The 16,961-nt window shown below is 40.1% G+C and overlaps 1 pseudogene; it reads right to left on the bottom strand.

Annotated features, from left to right (window-relative positions):
• Positions 1-4,434: 4,434 nt before the first annotated feature.
• LOC112850040 (nuclear receptor subfamily 2 group C member 2 pseudogene) lies at positions 4,435-16,228 on the bottom strand (annotated as a pseudogene).
• Positions 16,229-16,961: the final 733 nt, after the last annotated feature.

Here is a 16,961-nt window from a genome sequence, read left to right as displayed (position 1 = left end):
AAGCATGATCTACAAAAGGAAAAAATGATAAATTGTACCTTATGAAAATGAAAAATTTTTCTCGATGTGTGAAAGGCCCTGTTAAGAGGATAAAAAGACAAGTTACTGACTGGGAGAAAATGTTTGCAAACCACCTGTAGTAGGCTGAGTAATGGGTACTTACACATATCGAGTCCAATCCCTGGAACTTGTAAATGTCATTTGGAAAAAGGATTTTTTTTTTTTCCTTTAAAACTTTTATTAGTTAATATTTTCAAAATAGATGGGCTGTGACAAGGGGTCTTTGCAGATGTAGTTAAGCTAAAGATTTTGAGATAAGGATATTATTTTCAGTTACCCAGGTGGGCCCTAAATGCCATCACAAGAATCTTTGTAAGAGAAAGGCAGAGGGTGATTTGACAAATACATGGTGAAAGAAAGGTGATGTGAAGATGGAGGTAAAGGGTGGAGAGACACAGCCACCAGGCAAACACACAGAGAAGGCGATGTGAAGACTGAGCAGAGACAGAGAGAGGTGACCGTAGTTTAGGAATGCTGACAGCTACTAGACGCTGGAAGAAGCAAAGAAGGCTTTTCTTCCAGAGGTAGTACAACCCTGCTGATACCCTGGTTTTGGACTTGTAGCCTCTAGAACTGGGGGAGAATACATTTCTGTTGTCTTAAGACACCCTCTGGGCGGTGATCTGTTACAGTAGCCATAGGAAAATAATACAACACCTATCCAACAAAGGACTACTATCTTGAATATACAAAGAACATCAAAACTCAACAGTGAAAAACAACCCAATTAGAAAATAAGCAAAAGACGTGCACAGACCTTTCACTGAAGATGATAAACAGATGGCAGTAAAGCACATGAAAAGATGTTTAACAGGATGAGTCATCAAGGAAACGCAAATTAAATCCACAATGAGATTTCAACTACACACCTATCAGAATGATTACAATAAAAAATAAAAAATAATGACAACACCAAATTCTGGTGAGGGTGCGGAGAAACTGGATCATTGATACATTGCTAGTGGGAATGTAAAATGATACATCGATTCTGGAAAAAACTTAGGCAGGTTCTCAAAAAACTAATAATGTGATTATCCTATAATCCAGCTATTGCACTCTTGGGTGTTTTCCCCCCAAAGAAATGAAAACTTACGTTTACACAAAAAATTGTACATAAATATTCATAAGAAGCTTTATTTTTAGCAGCCCAAACCTGGAATCATTGCAGATGTCCTTCTTCAACAGGTAATAAACAAATTGTGGTACATCCATACCAGTGTAACAAAAAAGAATGTTGATACATGCAACAACTTGGATGACGCTCCAAAGAATTATGTCAAGGGGGAAAAAGTCAAATCCAAAAGATTACGTATTGCATGATTCCATTTATGTAACAGTTTTTAAGTGACAAAATTTTAGAATTGTCCCTGAATAGAAATAGGGATGGGGAGGTTTAGGAAGAAGGTGCGTATGCTTATAAAAGTGCAACATGAAGGATACTTGAGATTTACCTTTTTTTCCCCTAACCTTTAAGAACTAAATAAGTGCTTTATTGAGTTATAAAGTTATCGAAAGTGTACAAATCAATTTTTTTAGTGTATTCACAAGTATTTGCAACCATTCTCACAATCAATTTTAGAGTATTTTCATCATTCCAAAGAGAAACCCAGTAGCTACTAGAAATCACTCATTTTTCCCTAATCCCCTCCCTCAACCCCAGGCAATCCTTAGTCTATTGTCTGTCTCCATATATTTGCCTATTTTGCATATTTCATATAAACAGAATCATATGTGGTCTTTTGTGACTATCTTCTCTCACTTAGCATAATGATTTCAAAGTTCACCTACGACGTAGCACATACGCATTCTTTATTCCTTTATATTGCTGAATTATATGCTATTGTATAGATATGCCACATTTTACTTATCCGTTCATCTGTTGGATTTAGGTCCTTCCTGCTTTTTGGCTATTATGAGTAATTCTACTATGGACATTTGTGTAAAATTTTGTGTGTGGGCATATATTTCTATTTCTCTCGGATATATACCTAAGAGTATAATTGCTGGGTCATATGGTACCTTCACATTTACCCATTTGAGGATCTGCTAGCCTACTTTTCAAAGCAGCTGTACCATTTTACAATCCACTCGCAGAATATGAGGGTGGAGATTTATCTACATCATCATCCACACTTGTTACTACCTTTCTCTTTGATTCCAGTCATCCTAGTGGGGGTGTTGTGGTATCTCATTTACTTTTGATTTGCATTTCTCTGACGTGCTAATGATACCGAGCATTTTTTCATGTGTTTATTGGCCACTTGTATATCTTCTTTGGAGAAATGTCCATTGAGATAATTTGTTCATTATAAAGATTCGGCTATTTGTTTCTATTTTTGACTTGTAAGTGTTCTTTAAGTTCTCTATAAATTTTAGATATAAATCTTGTTATCTGATATATGATTTCTAAAAATTTCCTCCTGCTATGTTGGTTGTCTTTTCACTTTCTTAATAGTATACATTGAAGCACAAATGTTTTTAATCTTGATAAAGTCCAGTTTATCTTTATTTTCTCTTGCTTGTGCTTTTGTGGTCGTATCTAAGAAACCATTGCCTAATCCAAGGTCACAAAGATTTACACCAGTGTTTTCTTCTAAGAGTTTTATAGTTTTAAATTTTTTTTTTCAACGTTTATTTATTTTTGGGACAGAGAGAGACAGAGCATGAACGGGGGAGGGGCAGAGAGAGAGGGAGACACAGAATCGGAAACAGGCTCCAGGCTCTGAGCCATCAGCCCAGAGCCTGACGCGGGGCTCGAACTCAGGGACCGCGAGATCGTGACCTGGCTGAAGTCGGACGCTTAACCGACTGCGCCACCCAGGCACCCCTAAGAGTTTTATAGTTTTAGTTCTTATATTATGGTTAAGTACCTGTGGATTATCTTGACTGTGGTGGATACATAAACCTACACAGGTAATAATAAAGAGCTTAATACACATACATGCACCTACACACACAACAATGAGTATAAGTAAAACTGAAGAACTCTTATTAAGATTGGTGGATTGTATCAATGTCAATATCTTGGATGTGATATTATACTACAGTTTTGCAAAATGTTACCGTTAGGGTAACATGAGCAAAGTGATCTATGTGTCATTTCTTAGAACTACACATGAATCTAAAATTATCTCGATAAAAAGTTCAATTAAAAATAATAATCTTTAGAAATTGCTATTTTTCTTTTTCTTGTCCAGTTAGTGGTAGTCATTTTTTTTTCTTTTGCATCGAGGAAAGGGCAACATAATAGGCAAAGATTGCCAGGTGAATTAAGAGCATAATGTGGGTCTGGGTAATTCTTGTCTTTAAGCAATAGACATGTAATAGTTTTAGTGTTAATTTTACATACATTTGTGTTTCAACATGTAGTACTGATTTTTATTTCCACCAAATGCCTGATAATAATGGCATAGGTAAGTGAAATTTTGCCAAACAGAAATAATTTTAAGTACCAATACTTTCTTTTTTTTTATTAAATTTTTTTTTCAACGTTTTTTATTTATTTTTGGGACAGAGAGAGACAGAGCATGAACGGGGGAGGGGCAGAGAGAGAGGGAGACACAGAATCGGAAACAGGCTCCGAGCCATCAGCCCAGAGCCTGATATGGGGCTCGAACTCACGGACCGCAAGATCGTGACCTGGCTGAAGTCAGACGCTTAACCAACCGACTGCACCACCCAGGCGCCCCAAGTACCAATACTTTCTAAAAAGTATCTATATGTTGGAATACATCATACTTAACACATAAGTAAATAAAAGCACAGGTTACCTAATTACCTCTTGAAATTTTAAAATTAAATCTTCTCTGAAAATTTTATTTTTGCTAAGCTTTAATCTTTTTTTTTCTTAAAGAACAACTGTTAATAGGCAATTCGCTGTTGTATTGAATATGAGATAAATCACCACATACCATATTAATGCAAATTACTATACTAAGGACAAGGCAAAAGGGCATAGTAATCTTTTGTGGTTTTACTCTTTGGAACAGGTTGGGGGAATATTAGCTTGAACTCAATCATCCTGTCTACTTAGTTTTGTGTTCTTAAAAATAGTGTTCATTAGGTGACAAGTTAAGCTGAACATTCAATGGAACGTTAATAGCAAATTATTTGTGAATGTCTATCTTAAGGTTTTTTTCTTTCTTAGTGAGCTAGAATTTACCGTGGAATATAAGGCTTCTTTGTTTTTCAAAACATTTCTTTTGGTTTTCCTTAATTATAGTCTCTGATTATAAAACTTTGTTATTGTTATTTGCCCTTTGAGGATTTCTAAATACAAATTAAGTTAAACGGTTGTTCCAAAACCTGCTGTGTCACCGAAAGGCATGAAAACATTTCTCGTGGCAAAAAAGGATCCTGTTAGTTTTTGGTTGCTATTGTCTGGGATTAACAAATAAGAAGAAATGAGGAAGGAATGGCTAACATACTGGTAATATTTGTATATACCAAAATACCACTACTTTATTGTCTTTGTATCTGAGCAGTCCTGGGAAGATTCTTTTGCTTCTCAGCAGGTGTGTGTTGTGCATTAGATACTGGCTCTGGTGATTTGGCCATTGTACTCTGTTGTCTCCATTTTGAGGATATAGGGGACTATGCTATCAAAGCATTGACAATGCAACCAGTAAAACAAAACAAAACAAAAAATTAAGTTCTTCTGTTATGTTGGAGCTCATCAGCCTAAGTCCCAGCAGACAGATGAAAATCCAGGCCAATTGGTAGGTGTCTTCTGAGTAAGGTTTCTGAACATAGTCTTGTAAGCCCATCTCTGTATTTTCTTGGAATTTTCGATCTGGTTTGTGCTGGTCAAACCCGAATGATCTGGACTAAAGAGAACTATAGCTCACCTTAGTATGCATACTCATAGCTGTCCATATACAGCTTCACCATACTGTTAACAGAAGTCCTGACGCTTACAGATGTGCTCCATGACTTGCTTTATTCAGTAACCAGAAAGTTTATCTCCCTGGATGCTGTTCTATAGGTGGTTGATCATAGCTGCCAGGATATTGGAGAGACTCACGACCTGGGCACACTGGGGCAGGCCAAGGCTGAAGAGCTCATTCCAGTAGGGCAGCACAAGGCTGATGTTGCATTCCTGACCAAGTGACTGAACTGCTGGCCCAGACCATGGGGAGGAAAAGCAAGTGGGATGTAGACTTGCAGATGTAGCACGTGTTGAGGGATTCTGGAATGGGGCCAGGCATCACAAACCTAAATGTAAGTGTCTAAAAGGAGGGTGTCTTTGACCTCAGTGATGGTGGACTGGTCTCCAGTGATGCTGTGGATGCTCTCTCCTCTGCTATTTTGTCTGCCAGGCTGGGAGACAAGAAGCTGTGGTATTAAGTGCTTTTGCTAAGGTATCACATGCTCAAGGAATCTCACTTGCAGACTGGTTCTCCCATGGTGTTCTGAAGACTTGGCATTGTTAAGGGATTCACTTAGGTTGGCAAGGGACGCTACTACATTTGCGGTGTGTCCGGAGCCCCCTGGCTTGTGTCAGCTTTAGAATCCGTGATCAGAAGAACCATACCATCCTCGTATATCAAAGGCTGCTGGTTGTTCACAAGCATCCTGCATCAAGAAGACCTATTTCTCAGCTGAAGCGGCACAGTTCCTTGGTTTCTTCCACCACACATCAAAGGGCTTCTTCTCCTTTTTTTTCCCCCCCTAAAGGGCTTCTGTTCACACTGGACAGATTCCATTTTCGTACTCATCTCTAAGCATTTTTTTCAGTCAGAAAAACTGACAGCTCTTCAGGTGCCGCTTACTGATGATGTAGCCTTAGTTGCTCTGACAGCTGTAGGTCAAATTTTTCCTTATGCCCCTTTGTAATAAATGTTGCCTCTTTCACAACTGACAACCCTAGGGTGACAGCCAGGTGCTTTGTTATCACAGACCACACAGTACTTACCATCTCCGGCCGCTGGACGTGGGCCTTCTACAGAAGTGGGGGCCCTGACGACGTGGGTCCCGCCAGGGATGAGGTCATGCCAGGTGGTGAGAAGGAGCTGTCTGGCGTTGGATGTCTCGGGGCAGGGGGGAAGCCAGAATCACCTTCTCAGTTCCAGCTCCGTCTGGGCCGATGAGGATGAACGGCTGCTTGGGGATACCAGAGGTGTCCACTGCGGGGACCATCTGGATCTTCTGGCCCGTCTGCGTCTCTGCAGCAAGCAACCTGCACTTGGCGAGGCCCGCTGACCCCAGAGTGGGCGGAGGTTACCAGAATGCACCGGAAGGGGCCGGCCGTCCCTGCGGATTCCTGGGAGACATCTGAGGGTGCAGCACCTGGGCCACTCTGGGCCGAACTAGCCGCTCCGTGTGCATAGCCATCGGGAAGCAGGATCGCCAGAGAAATTCGACGTTTGGCGCCAAAGTGGCCTAGAAGCAGGTTGGGCCTCCTGCGCAGTTGCGGGGGGGGGGGGGGGCGGGGGGGCGGGGGGGCGGGAGGGCAGGGCGTGGGGAACCCAGCTCCTGCGGGAGCCCGGGTCAGCGGGTGCAAAAGACCACAGGCCGGAGAGGAGACGCTTAGGTGGGAGAGGGTAGAGGACAGGGAGGGCAGCCTGGGGCCACCTGGGGTGGTGAGGAAGGGGGGTTGTTACTGTTTTTGTCAGTGCAAGTTCAGCGTTCGTGACTCGTGCTCTGCAACGTGCTTGCTTTTTTCTTTAAAGGTTGAAAAGATTTCTTTATGAAGCCTTAAGAAATACAAAGTGTAATTAGTCTGCAGTGCAGAGTTAGATACAATTTAATACTAATTCAATGACAAAATGAAAGTTGTCGTGGGACCAGGAAATTTCCCCACACTTGATTTTAATGCATTGCGTTGATTTTCTAAAACAATTCCGAGGAGTCAATATTTACAGTAGCTGGAGTATTTATGAAAAATCTGGCATCAGGCATTTATGTATATATATGTATATACGTGTGCGTGTGTATATATGTATAAAACCCAAGATTATACGAACCAGGAAACAATTATATGTCTTCCGCAGAGTTTTGAGACTGAGGTTTATAAATGCTTTTCAAAGTGTGGGATTTGGAAACAGAGCAGAATCTTGTTTCCAAAAACTGAAGTTTTTTTCAGGAGTGAAATCAAAATTATAAGCGCCACAGAAGAGGGAAAAAAAGAGAATGTGAGTGTGGTGCACAACAACCTGGCCCTAATCATCTATCTGATGGCAAAGGCATTGAAGGATAACCCTGCATTGTATCTAGAAAAATCTGTGCATGAATTGATTCCGGCTGTGATGACAGCCATGCCTGCAGTCAGATGTGGATCATCACTGAGTGGTTTGCTACCTGCCTGCCTGGTGGCTTTGCCCAACATCTGACAATCAGGATGCCTGTGGGGCACAGTTTGGGTCCCTTGGACTCCTCCTCTCCTCCCACGTGGTCAAGGCTGCTCTGCAGGTCAGCAGGTCAACAGGACTACTCTGACCATCAGTCAGCACTGGTCCACACGGACACTCGTGCAGGCTCCTCAGCTTGGCCCTGGGACCCCTGGTTGTCTTAAGGTCCCTGGTGCCGCCACAGTGCCTGTCTAGTATGTGTGTGAGCTGCACCTCTGTCTCACTCTTCCCCTCCTCCCAAGTTTGTTATAATATCGTTGTCCTCCAGTGGCTCATCCACCCGTTAGGTCCTGTCCCTCAGCACTTCATCTTCTGACTCGGGTTCTAGTACTACCTCTCCGGTCACCACCGTGGTCCCTGCTGTGCAGCCCCTTGTTGAGGTGATCTCCACTGTCACAACTGCACCCCACTACTGCTTTTTTTTGGCCCCTGGATGTTTCCAGAAGTATATCATGGTCTCCCTTCCCCCCAGCAGAGGAGGGCAAAGGAGGCTTTATCACTTATCCTTGTCCAGCTCCTCCCCTGTCCTCAGCTCCCTCCTGCCTTGAGGGCAGTGCCATCTATGAAAGAAACTGGAAGCCAGGGACAACCCTCCTCCAGCCCAGAGACTCCAAAGGCTAATGGCTTCTAGCCCCTGGCTCTGGCTCTCCCCAGCCTACTCCTTGAGGCTGTTACACATTAGCCAACCTTCCCTCAGATCCTCACACACATGCTGGGTAGTAGTTTGTTTCCCCCAGATTGCTTTCTTTTTAGATATTGTACAGCCAATTCCATATTCTGAAAGCTTGATTTGTTAAAAACAGACTTGAATGTAAGACCTGAAACTGTGAAACTCCTGGAAGGAAAAATAGTGAGGCTCCTTGACATTGGTCTTGGTGATGATTTTTTTGGATTTGACACTAAGAGCAAAGGCAACAAGACCAAAAATAAATGAGAGGGACTACATCAAAATAAAAAGCTTTTGCACAGTGAAGGAAACCACCAAGAACATGGAAAAGCAACTTACTGAATGGGAGAAAATATTTCAAAAGATCTATCTGATAAGAGACTAATATCCAAAATATATAAAGAACATACATAACTGAACACTAAAAAACCAAATAATCTAATTTAAAAATGGGCGGAGACAGCTGGGTGGCTCAGTTGGTGAAGCATCTGGCTCATGATTTTGGCTCAGGTCATGATCTCATGGTTTGTGAGATTGATTGTCTACTCTGACAAGCACAGAGCCTGCTTGGGATTCTCTCTCCCTCTCTTGGGTACTCCCCTGTTTGCATGTGCGTGTTCTCTCTCTCTCTCTCTCTCTCTCTCTCTCTCAAAATAAATAAATAAGCTTTAAAAAAATAAAAATGGGCAGAGGACCTGAAAAGACATTTTCCCAAAGAAAACATACAGATTGGCAACAGACACATGAAAAGGTGTTCAATATCATCAGGCTAATGCAAATCAAACCCACCTTGTAAGATATCATCTTACACCTGTCAGGATGGCACTACTATCACAAAGACAAGAAATAAGTCTTGGTGAGGATGTGGAGATAAAGGGACTTTAGTGCACTGTTGGTGGCAATGTAAATTGATGCAGCCACTGTGAAAATAGTATAGAAGTTCCTCAAAAAGTTAAAAATAGAAATACCATATGATCCAGTAATTCCACCACTGGGTATTTATCCAAAGAAAATGAAAACACTAATTTGAAAAGATATATGCACCCTATATTAAATGCAACATTATTTACAATAGCCAAATTATGGAAGCAACCTATGTATCCATAGATAGATGAATAGATAAGAATTTATCGTGTGTGTGTGTGTGATGGAATGTTACTCAACTATAAAAAAGAATGAGTTCTTGCCATTTGCAGTATTATGTAAGTGAAATAGCGAATGACAAAATCATATGATTTCACTTATATGTGAAATCTAACAAACAAAACAAACCAGAAACAATCATAAATACAGAGAACGAACTGGAGGGGAAGTGGGTGGGAGAGTGACTGAAATAGATGGAGGGGATTAAGAGGTACAAACTTCCAGTTATAGGATAAGTAAGTCACAGGGATGAAAACTACAGCATAGGGAATATATCAACAATATTGTAATAATGTTGCATGGTGACAGATGGTAACTATGCTTTTTGAGGTGAACATAGTACAATGTGTAGAATTTTCAAATTACCGTGTTGTATTTCTGAAACTAATGTAACATCGTATGTCAATACTTAAATAAATTTTTAAAAAAACAACAATAAAACACAGTGAGATATCACCACATGTCTGTTAGAATGGCCATCAGCAAAAAGATAAGAGATAACAAATGCTGGTGAGGATGTGGAGAAAAGGAAAGCTTTGTGCTCTGTTGATAGAAATGTAAATTGGCTCAGCCACTATAGAAAAAAATATATGGAGGGTCCTCAAAAATTAAAAACAGAGGGGCACCTGGGAGACTTAGTCAGTTGAGCATCCGACTCTTGATTTTGGCTCAGGTCATGATCCCAGGGTTGTGGGATTGAGCGCTACGTTGGGCTCCACACTGAGTGTGGAGCCTGCTTAAGATTCATTCTCTCTCTCCCTCTCTTTCTCTCTCTCCTTCCCTATGCCCTTCTCCCCAACTCATGCTCTCTCTCTGTTTCAAAAAAAAAAATTAAAAATAGAACTATTGTATGATCCAGCAGTTCTCCTGGTTATGTATAAAGGAAGTGAAAACACTAACTTGTAAAGCTATAGGTGCTTCCATCTTTATTGCAGAATTATTTATAGTAGCTAAGACATGGAAATAACCCAAGTATCCATTGATGGATGAATGGATAAGGAAGTTGTGGTGTATGTGTAAATATATGATGGAATATAATTCAGCCATAAGAAAGAAGGAAATCTTTTTTTTCCTGCCATTTGCAACAACATGGAGGGATCTTGAAGGCATTATGCTAAGTGAAATAGATCAGATAAAGACAAATGCGATATAATCTCTTTCTTATGTGTAGAATCTGAACAAAACCAAACTCAGACACAGAGAACAGGTTGGTGGTTGCAAGAGACGGAGGGTAGGGGGTGGGCAAAATGAGTGAAGGTGGTCAAAAGGTACAAACTTCCAGTTATACAATAAGTAAGTTATGGGGATGTAATGTACAACATGGTGACTGTAGCTAACAATACTGTGTTGTATTTTGAAAGTTGTAAGAGAATAGATTTTAAAAGTTATAAGGAAAAAATTGCAGCTATTTGTGGTGATGGATGTTCACTAGACATATTGAGGTGATCATTTCTCAATATACACAATGTCAAACTATTATGTTGTACCCCTGAAACTAATATGTTATTTGTCAATTAGATCTCAAAACATTTGAAATAAAATTTACAAGTTTTTTTATGTACAAAAATGCATATAAAATTGGGTCGGAATTCCTTACACAGATAATCTTTAACATTATTAAAAACTAAGTAGTAATTCATACATATATTAATGTATAGTATACATACACTGATGGGGTAGGAAAAATTATAAAAACCTTTGAAACAGGTAAAAAAAATATTAAGTGTCCCGTTTGGTGTACCATTCCAGCTTATCTCAGCTTTTCATTGTTCTGGAGCTATTTTATAACTTTGTATATTGTAGAAAATTCATAATAATGAAATAATTCTTGTTTATAAAAATGCAAATGAATTGTGTGCAGTGGAATTCAATTGATTTCTATCCTGAGAATAGATCTCTTTTGAAGCTGTTTATAAATCATTTTAGCAATGCTGATTGCCCAGATGCATGTGGTTCTTTGAATTCTCTTTTGAACTAATTATAGTTCAAAATGATTCCTTCATTAATTAATGGGTTAAATCAAATTTCTGATATCTACTCATTTTAGTTTGTATGAGAGTCATGATTTTACCTTAAAAAATCCTTTAATAGATGGCTACAGCATTCAAACAGTACAAAATGGGATAACATGAAAAACGAAAGTCTCCCTCCTACCCAGTTTCACCTTCGTGGACCTTGTAGTCTAATGGTGAAGACAGATATTTATCACATAATGTAGTATAAATGTAAGGTTCTAATTCTGAAAAGCATGTTGAAAACGTGGAACACATTTCTGTGGAAGCAGTCATGGGGTGACCTCATCTAGACAGGACAATCTGGAAAGGCTCTTCTGAAGTACTAGCAAGTGGTCTGAGATCTAACAGTGAGTAAGGAAACCCAATGTTTATGAATGTAAAATGGGAACCAATGAAATGGTAGTTCATGGTATTGAAGGTGGATAAGTAAGGAAGTTTTAAAAAAAAGGTGGGTCATTAGGACAGATAGATTGAGAGAAAATAGAGACATTTATAAATTTGAAGTTCTGATGAAGTTAATGAAAATTGGAAGGAGAGGCTGTTATAAGAGCCTGGGTTGTTTGACATTGAATAGAAACTTTTGAAATGGATCAGTGGAAGGAAGTGAAAAAGTTCAAGGTATCACCATGGGAGTGGATGGCTAGGGTAAAATGAAAGAGCTTGGAGATGAAGAAGTTAGGGACCTTTGAGGTCAGTTATTAGATTGATTGCCTATGTGGACAGTGAGGTCCCCCAGAATTTATTTATGGCAGAGCTTGGAGGTGAGTCATGTGCCTCGTCACAGGTGAATGAGGAGGAATGACCTGAGAGTAAGAAACATGGGGAGGAACAATGGAGTGTCAGAGGATGAACTGCTTTCACCAGAGAAGGCTACAAGGCCACCAGTGCCCTTGGGGAAGCCCAATTTGAATTAATTCAAGGTGGTAGAGGAGGAGTTAGGAGCCAGGATGAAATTATAGGGATTTTTGTTGATTATGGATCAGGAGTTCTATGGGTGTAGTAGAAGGTTTTGGGAAGTGGACAAAGGGTGTAAGACCAGGACATGGGCAAGCCCATGTGAGTATTTGAGGGACGGTACCCTAAAAAGTGGTTCAGGTGGTGGTTTACATATTGGATACTGATATTTCAAAGCAAGGTCTACACCAAGTGGATTTAACTATTAAACATTTTTTTGAGGATGGGTAGGGATTAATGAGTAGCAGCTAATGAGGTTTTTTTTTTTCTTTTTTTACATTATTTTTTTAATTTTTTCTGAGGCCAGAGAGCAGCTAACAAAATCAGAATCCTTTTGTTTCCTGCTAGGTAAAAAATGATATCGCCTTGCTGATTTAAATTGCATTTCTTTAATTTCAAGGGAGGTTGGGCATATTTTCATGTACTTTTAACAATTGTTTTAAGAACAATTCTCTTTTTTAAATTTGTACCAGCTCCTAGTAAATTCAGGAAATTAGCTCTTTGACATATTCATTATAAATATTTTTTCCATTAGTTATTTGTGTTTCACCTTGTTTATGGTATGTTTGTCATGTAGTGTTTTTAAAATTTATGTTCTAGATTACCATTCTTTCTTTTTTTATGATTATGGGTTTTGTGGTTCTGGGTTTTTGCTCTTTTTCCTCTAATATTATAAATAATTTTACTTGTGATTTATTCTGGATATTTTGGGGATTCATTTTAATAGTAAAATCTTTGTTCTACCTGAATTAAATTTCGTATGAGAAAAGAGGAAGCAATCCAGCTTAATTTTCTTTCCAGATATATATTCAGTTGTCCCAATACCACTTAGTTGCTGACATGAAATCTCACCTTTGTCAGAAATACAATTCCAAAATAGTTGGGCCTATTTGAGAAGAATAAGAATGTGTGAGACTGCAGGGTATACTTGGGAGGCATATCTGGGAGTGAAACAGACTAAATTCTGACTCTAGAACTTGATGTTGACCTTGGCCAAGGAACTTCTCTGGGCTCCAGTTTTCTTTCATCCTCAAAATGGGCATAACCATAGCCTTTGAGGACTATGACTGTATGTGAAAAAATGCACTACAATGGCTAGAGCCGCATAAGCAAGGAAGAGAACAGAAGAAAGGAGGTCAAAGAAGTGAGGGGTCAGGTTATTTAAAACCCTGTAGGGCATTATGAAGACTTAGTTTTTTTCTTTGAGATGGGAAACCTCTAAGGATTTTCAACAGAGAAGTGATATGATCTAACATATTTTACAAGGCTTTTGTATTGAAATTATGCTGTGGAAGGAAGCAGGGCAGAATCCAATTGCAGTTTTGAGGAGAGGGATAATGAGGGATTAGAGCTGGATGGGAGCAGAGATTTGGGTAGGAAGTGATGGGAGGCTGGAGGGCATTGCCATCAACTGAGATGGAAAGACTCATGAGTGGAGTAGGTTTGGAGGCAAAGATTGGGAGTTGGGAATTGATCATTAAATGTGTTAAATGTGAGAGACTTACCACATATCCAGGTATAGCTGTCAGGGAGGCAGAGTACACACTGGGAATTCAGGCGAGAGATCTGAAGTGGAGATGAAATTTGGGAGTCATCAGTATATAGACTGTATTTAATATGTTTAAAGGCATGTGGCTGAGATGCGATCACCAAGGGAGAAGAAAAGAGTTACGAGACTGAATCCAAGCGCTCATCAACATTAAGACATTGAGGAGAAAGGGGGAAATCAGCAAAGAAAGCCGGGGAGTGTCCAGGAGGGCAGGAAGAAACTGACAAGTAGTGGTGTTTTAGAAGCCAAGTGGGAGTGGTTGGGGTAAAAGCCTGATTGGAGTGGGTTTAAGAGAAGGTGAGGGAAGAGAAATTGGGAGACAGTGAGTACATACAGTTCGTTTAAGAAGGTTAGATGAGGGGCGCCTGGGTGGTGCAGTCGGTTAAGCGTCCGACTTCAGCCAGGTCACAATCTCGCGGTCCGTGAGTTCGAGCCCCGCGTCGGGCTCTGGGCTGATGGCTCAGAGCCTGGAGCCTGTTTCCGATTCTGTGTCTCCCTCTCTCTCTGCCCCTCCCCCGTTCATGCTCTGTCTCTCTCTGTCCCAAAAATAAATAAACGTTGAAAAAAAAATTAAAAAAAAAAAAAAAAAAGAAGGTTAGATGAGAAGGAGGATGGAGGAGGAGGAGAAAGAAGAATGTATGATATTGTTGCCTGGGAGAGTCACGCATTTGTTGACCAACTACAAATATTTGAGTTGGTGTTTCCACAGGCATGTCTAGCATACCACTGTTGGTATGTGAGATGGTTTTAAGTAGTACTTCAATACATGCTTTTACAATCTTGTCATACTTTGAGTCTACTGTGTATATGAAAATACAGCTAGCATTTATAATGCCATAAACATAATGGTATAAAGTTCTTTTTGAAATAAATTTATCTCTTTTTTTTTCCTTCAAAGTTTTATTTAAATTCTACTTAGGGGCACCTGTGTGGCTTAGTTGGTTGGGTGTCTGACTTCAGCTCACATCATGATCTTGTGGTTCATGAGTTCGAGCCCTGCATCAGGCTCTGTGCTGACAGCTCAGAAACTGGGGCCTGCTTCAAATTCTGTGTCTCCCTCTCTCTCTGCCCCTACCCCACTGGTGCCCTGTTTGTCTTTCTCTCTCTCTCTCAAAAATAAATAAAAAAACCAAAAAATTTAAATTCTAGTTAGTTACACATACAGTGCAATATTGGTTTCAGGAATAGGATTCCTGAATTCTATTATATTTTATTCTGTTCCTAAATACAATACCCAGTGCTCATCATAACAAATGCCCTCCTTAAAACTCATCATCCTCCTGGCCCATCCCCCACCCACCTGCCTCCATTAACCCTCAGTTTGTTTTCTATCTTTAATAGTCTCTTAGGGGGGCGCCTGGGTGGCGCAGTCGGTTAAGCGTCCGACTTCGGCCAGGTCACGATCTCGCGGTCCGTGAGTTCGAGCCCCGCGTCAGGCTCTGGGCTGATGGCTCAGAGCCTGGAGCCTGTTTCCGATTCTGTGTCTCCCTCTCTCTCTGCCCCTCCCCCGTTCATGCTCTGTCTCTCTCTCTGTCCCAAAAATAAATAAATGTTGAAAAAAAAAATTTAAAAAAAAAAAAAAAAATAGTCTCTTAGGGCACCTGGGTGGCTCAGTTGGTTAAGCATCCGACTTCAGCTCAGGTTATGATCTTGCGGTCCTGTTCATGAGTTCGAGCCCTGCATCGGGCTCTGTGCTGTTGGCTCAGAGCCTGGAGCCTGCTTCAGATTCTGTCTCTCTCTGCCCCTCCCCCACTCATATGCGTGCGCTCTCTCTCTTTAAAAAATAAACATTAAAAAAAAGAGTTTCTTATGGTTTATTTACCTCTCTTTTTTTCCCCTCCCATATGTTCACCTATTTTTTCCTTCCTTCCTTCCTTCCTTCCTTCCTTCCTTCCTTCCTTCCTTCCTTCCTTCCTTCCTTCCTTCCTAGAGAGAGCATGACCATGAGATCATGACCTGAACCAAAATCAAGAGTTGGACACTTAACCAGCTGAGCCACACAGGTGCCCCAAGATTTCATTCTTTTTGATGGCTGAATAATATTCAATTATATGTATATGTGTGTGTATGTATACATACACATCTTCTTTATCCATTCATCAGTTGGTGGACATTTGGGCTCTTTCCATACTTTGGCTATTGTTGATAATGCCGCTATAAACATCAGGGTGCATGTGTCCCTTTGAATTTGTATTTTTGTATCCTTTAGGTAAATACCTAGTAGTGTAATTGCTATATCATAAGGTACAGTAAAACCTTGGTTTGTGAGCACAGTTCATTCTGGAAACATGCTTGTAATCTAAAGCATTTGTATATCAAAGTGAATTTCCCTATAAGAAATAATGGAAACTCAGATGATTCGTTCCATAACCCAAAAATATTCATATAAAAATGATTACAATACTGTAATGTAATACAAAATAATAAAGAAAATACAAAATGTAAAGAAAAGTAAACAAATTAACCTGTACTTACCTTTGAAAACCTTCATGGCTGGTTTTTGATGGGAAGACAAGAGATGGGAGGGTTATTATGTAGGACGACTTTCACTATCACTAATGGAATCACTGCTATCTATTGGCTCAATGGAATCTTTTTCTTTTCGTGCAACTTTAACAAGGAACCAATCTAATGACACTAGCTTTTGCCTCCTTTTGAGGATTTCATGGAAATGTGACATTGCATTGTCTTTAAACAGATTCATCGCTCACACTGCTACATCCTTATTTGGGTGGTGCTTTTCTACAAAATTTTGCACTGCTTCCCATATTTTACACATCTTCCTAATCTCATTTGAAGTGAGGGATTCCTCCACCTTTTCTCCTCCTCCTCTGCAGACGAGATGCAGACATACACTTCTTATAAGATCTTGCAATTTTGGCCACTTGCGTACCTCATTTGTACTTCTCCATGATTTCCTTCTCAACTTCCCCCGTAATTATCTCCTTCTTCTTAGCACCTTTCTTTTCAACCTTTCTCTGCCTGGGGGCCATTGTATACATTGAGTACAGTACAGTATTAATAGACTCTTGTCATATACTGTATTTAATGCAACTGGCAATAAGCAAAGGTTCTATGTCTGCAGGCATCCTGACCTAGAACGAAGCGAAGCATTCCTAAGTTTACTCTTGTATGGAAAAGCAAAGGACCGTCCAACGGTGCATAGGTGCTTTGAATGACAAAGTACTGACTAGCGCCAGTTGCAGGCACCTTCCAATGTTCTG

The sequence above is a fragment of the Puma concolor genome, chromosome C2 (genome assembly GCF_028749965.1).
Source record: "Puma concolor isolate L17-30 chromosome C2, mPumCon1.1.hap2, whole genome shotgun sequence".
In the NCBI taxonomy this organism is placed as follows: domain Eukaryota; kingdom Metazoa; phylum Chordata; class Mammalia; order Carnivora; family Felidae; genus Puma; species Puma concolor.
The sequence above is the reverse complement of the archived record's forward strand: the minus strand, read 5'-3'. Positions and strand labels throughout refer to the sequence as shown.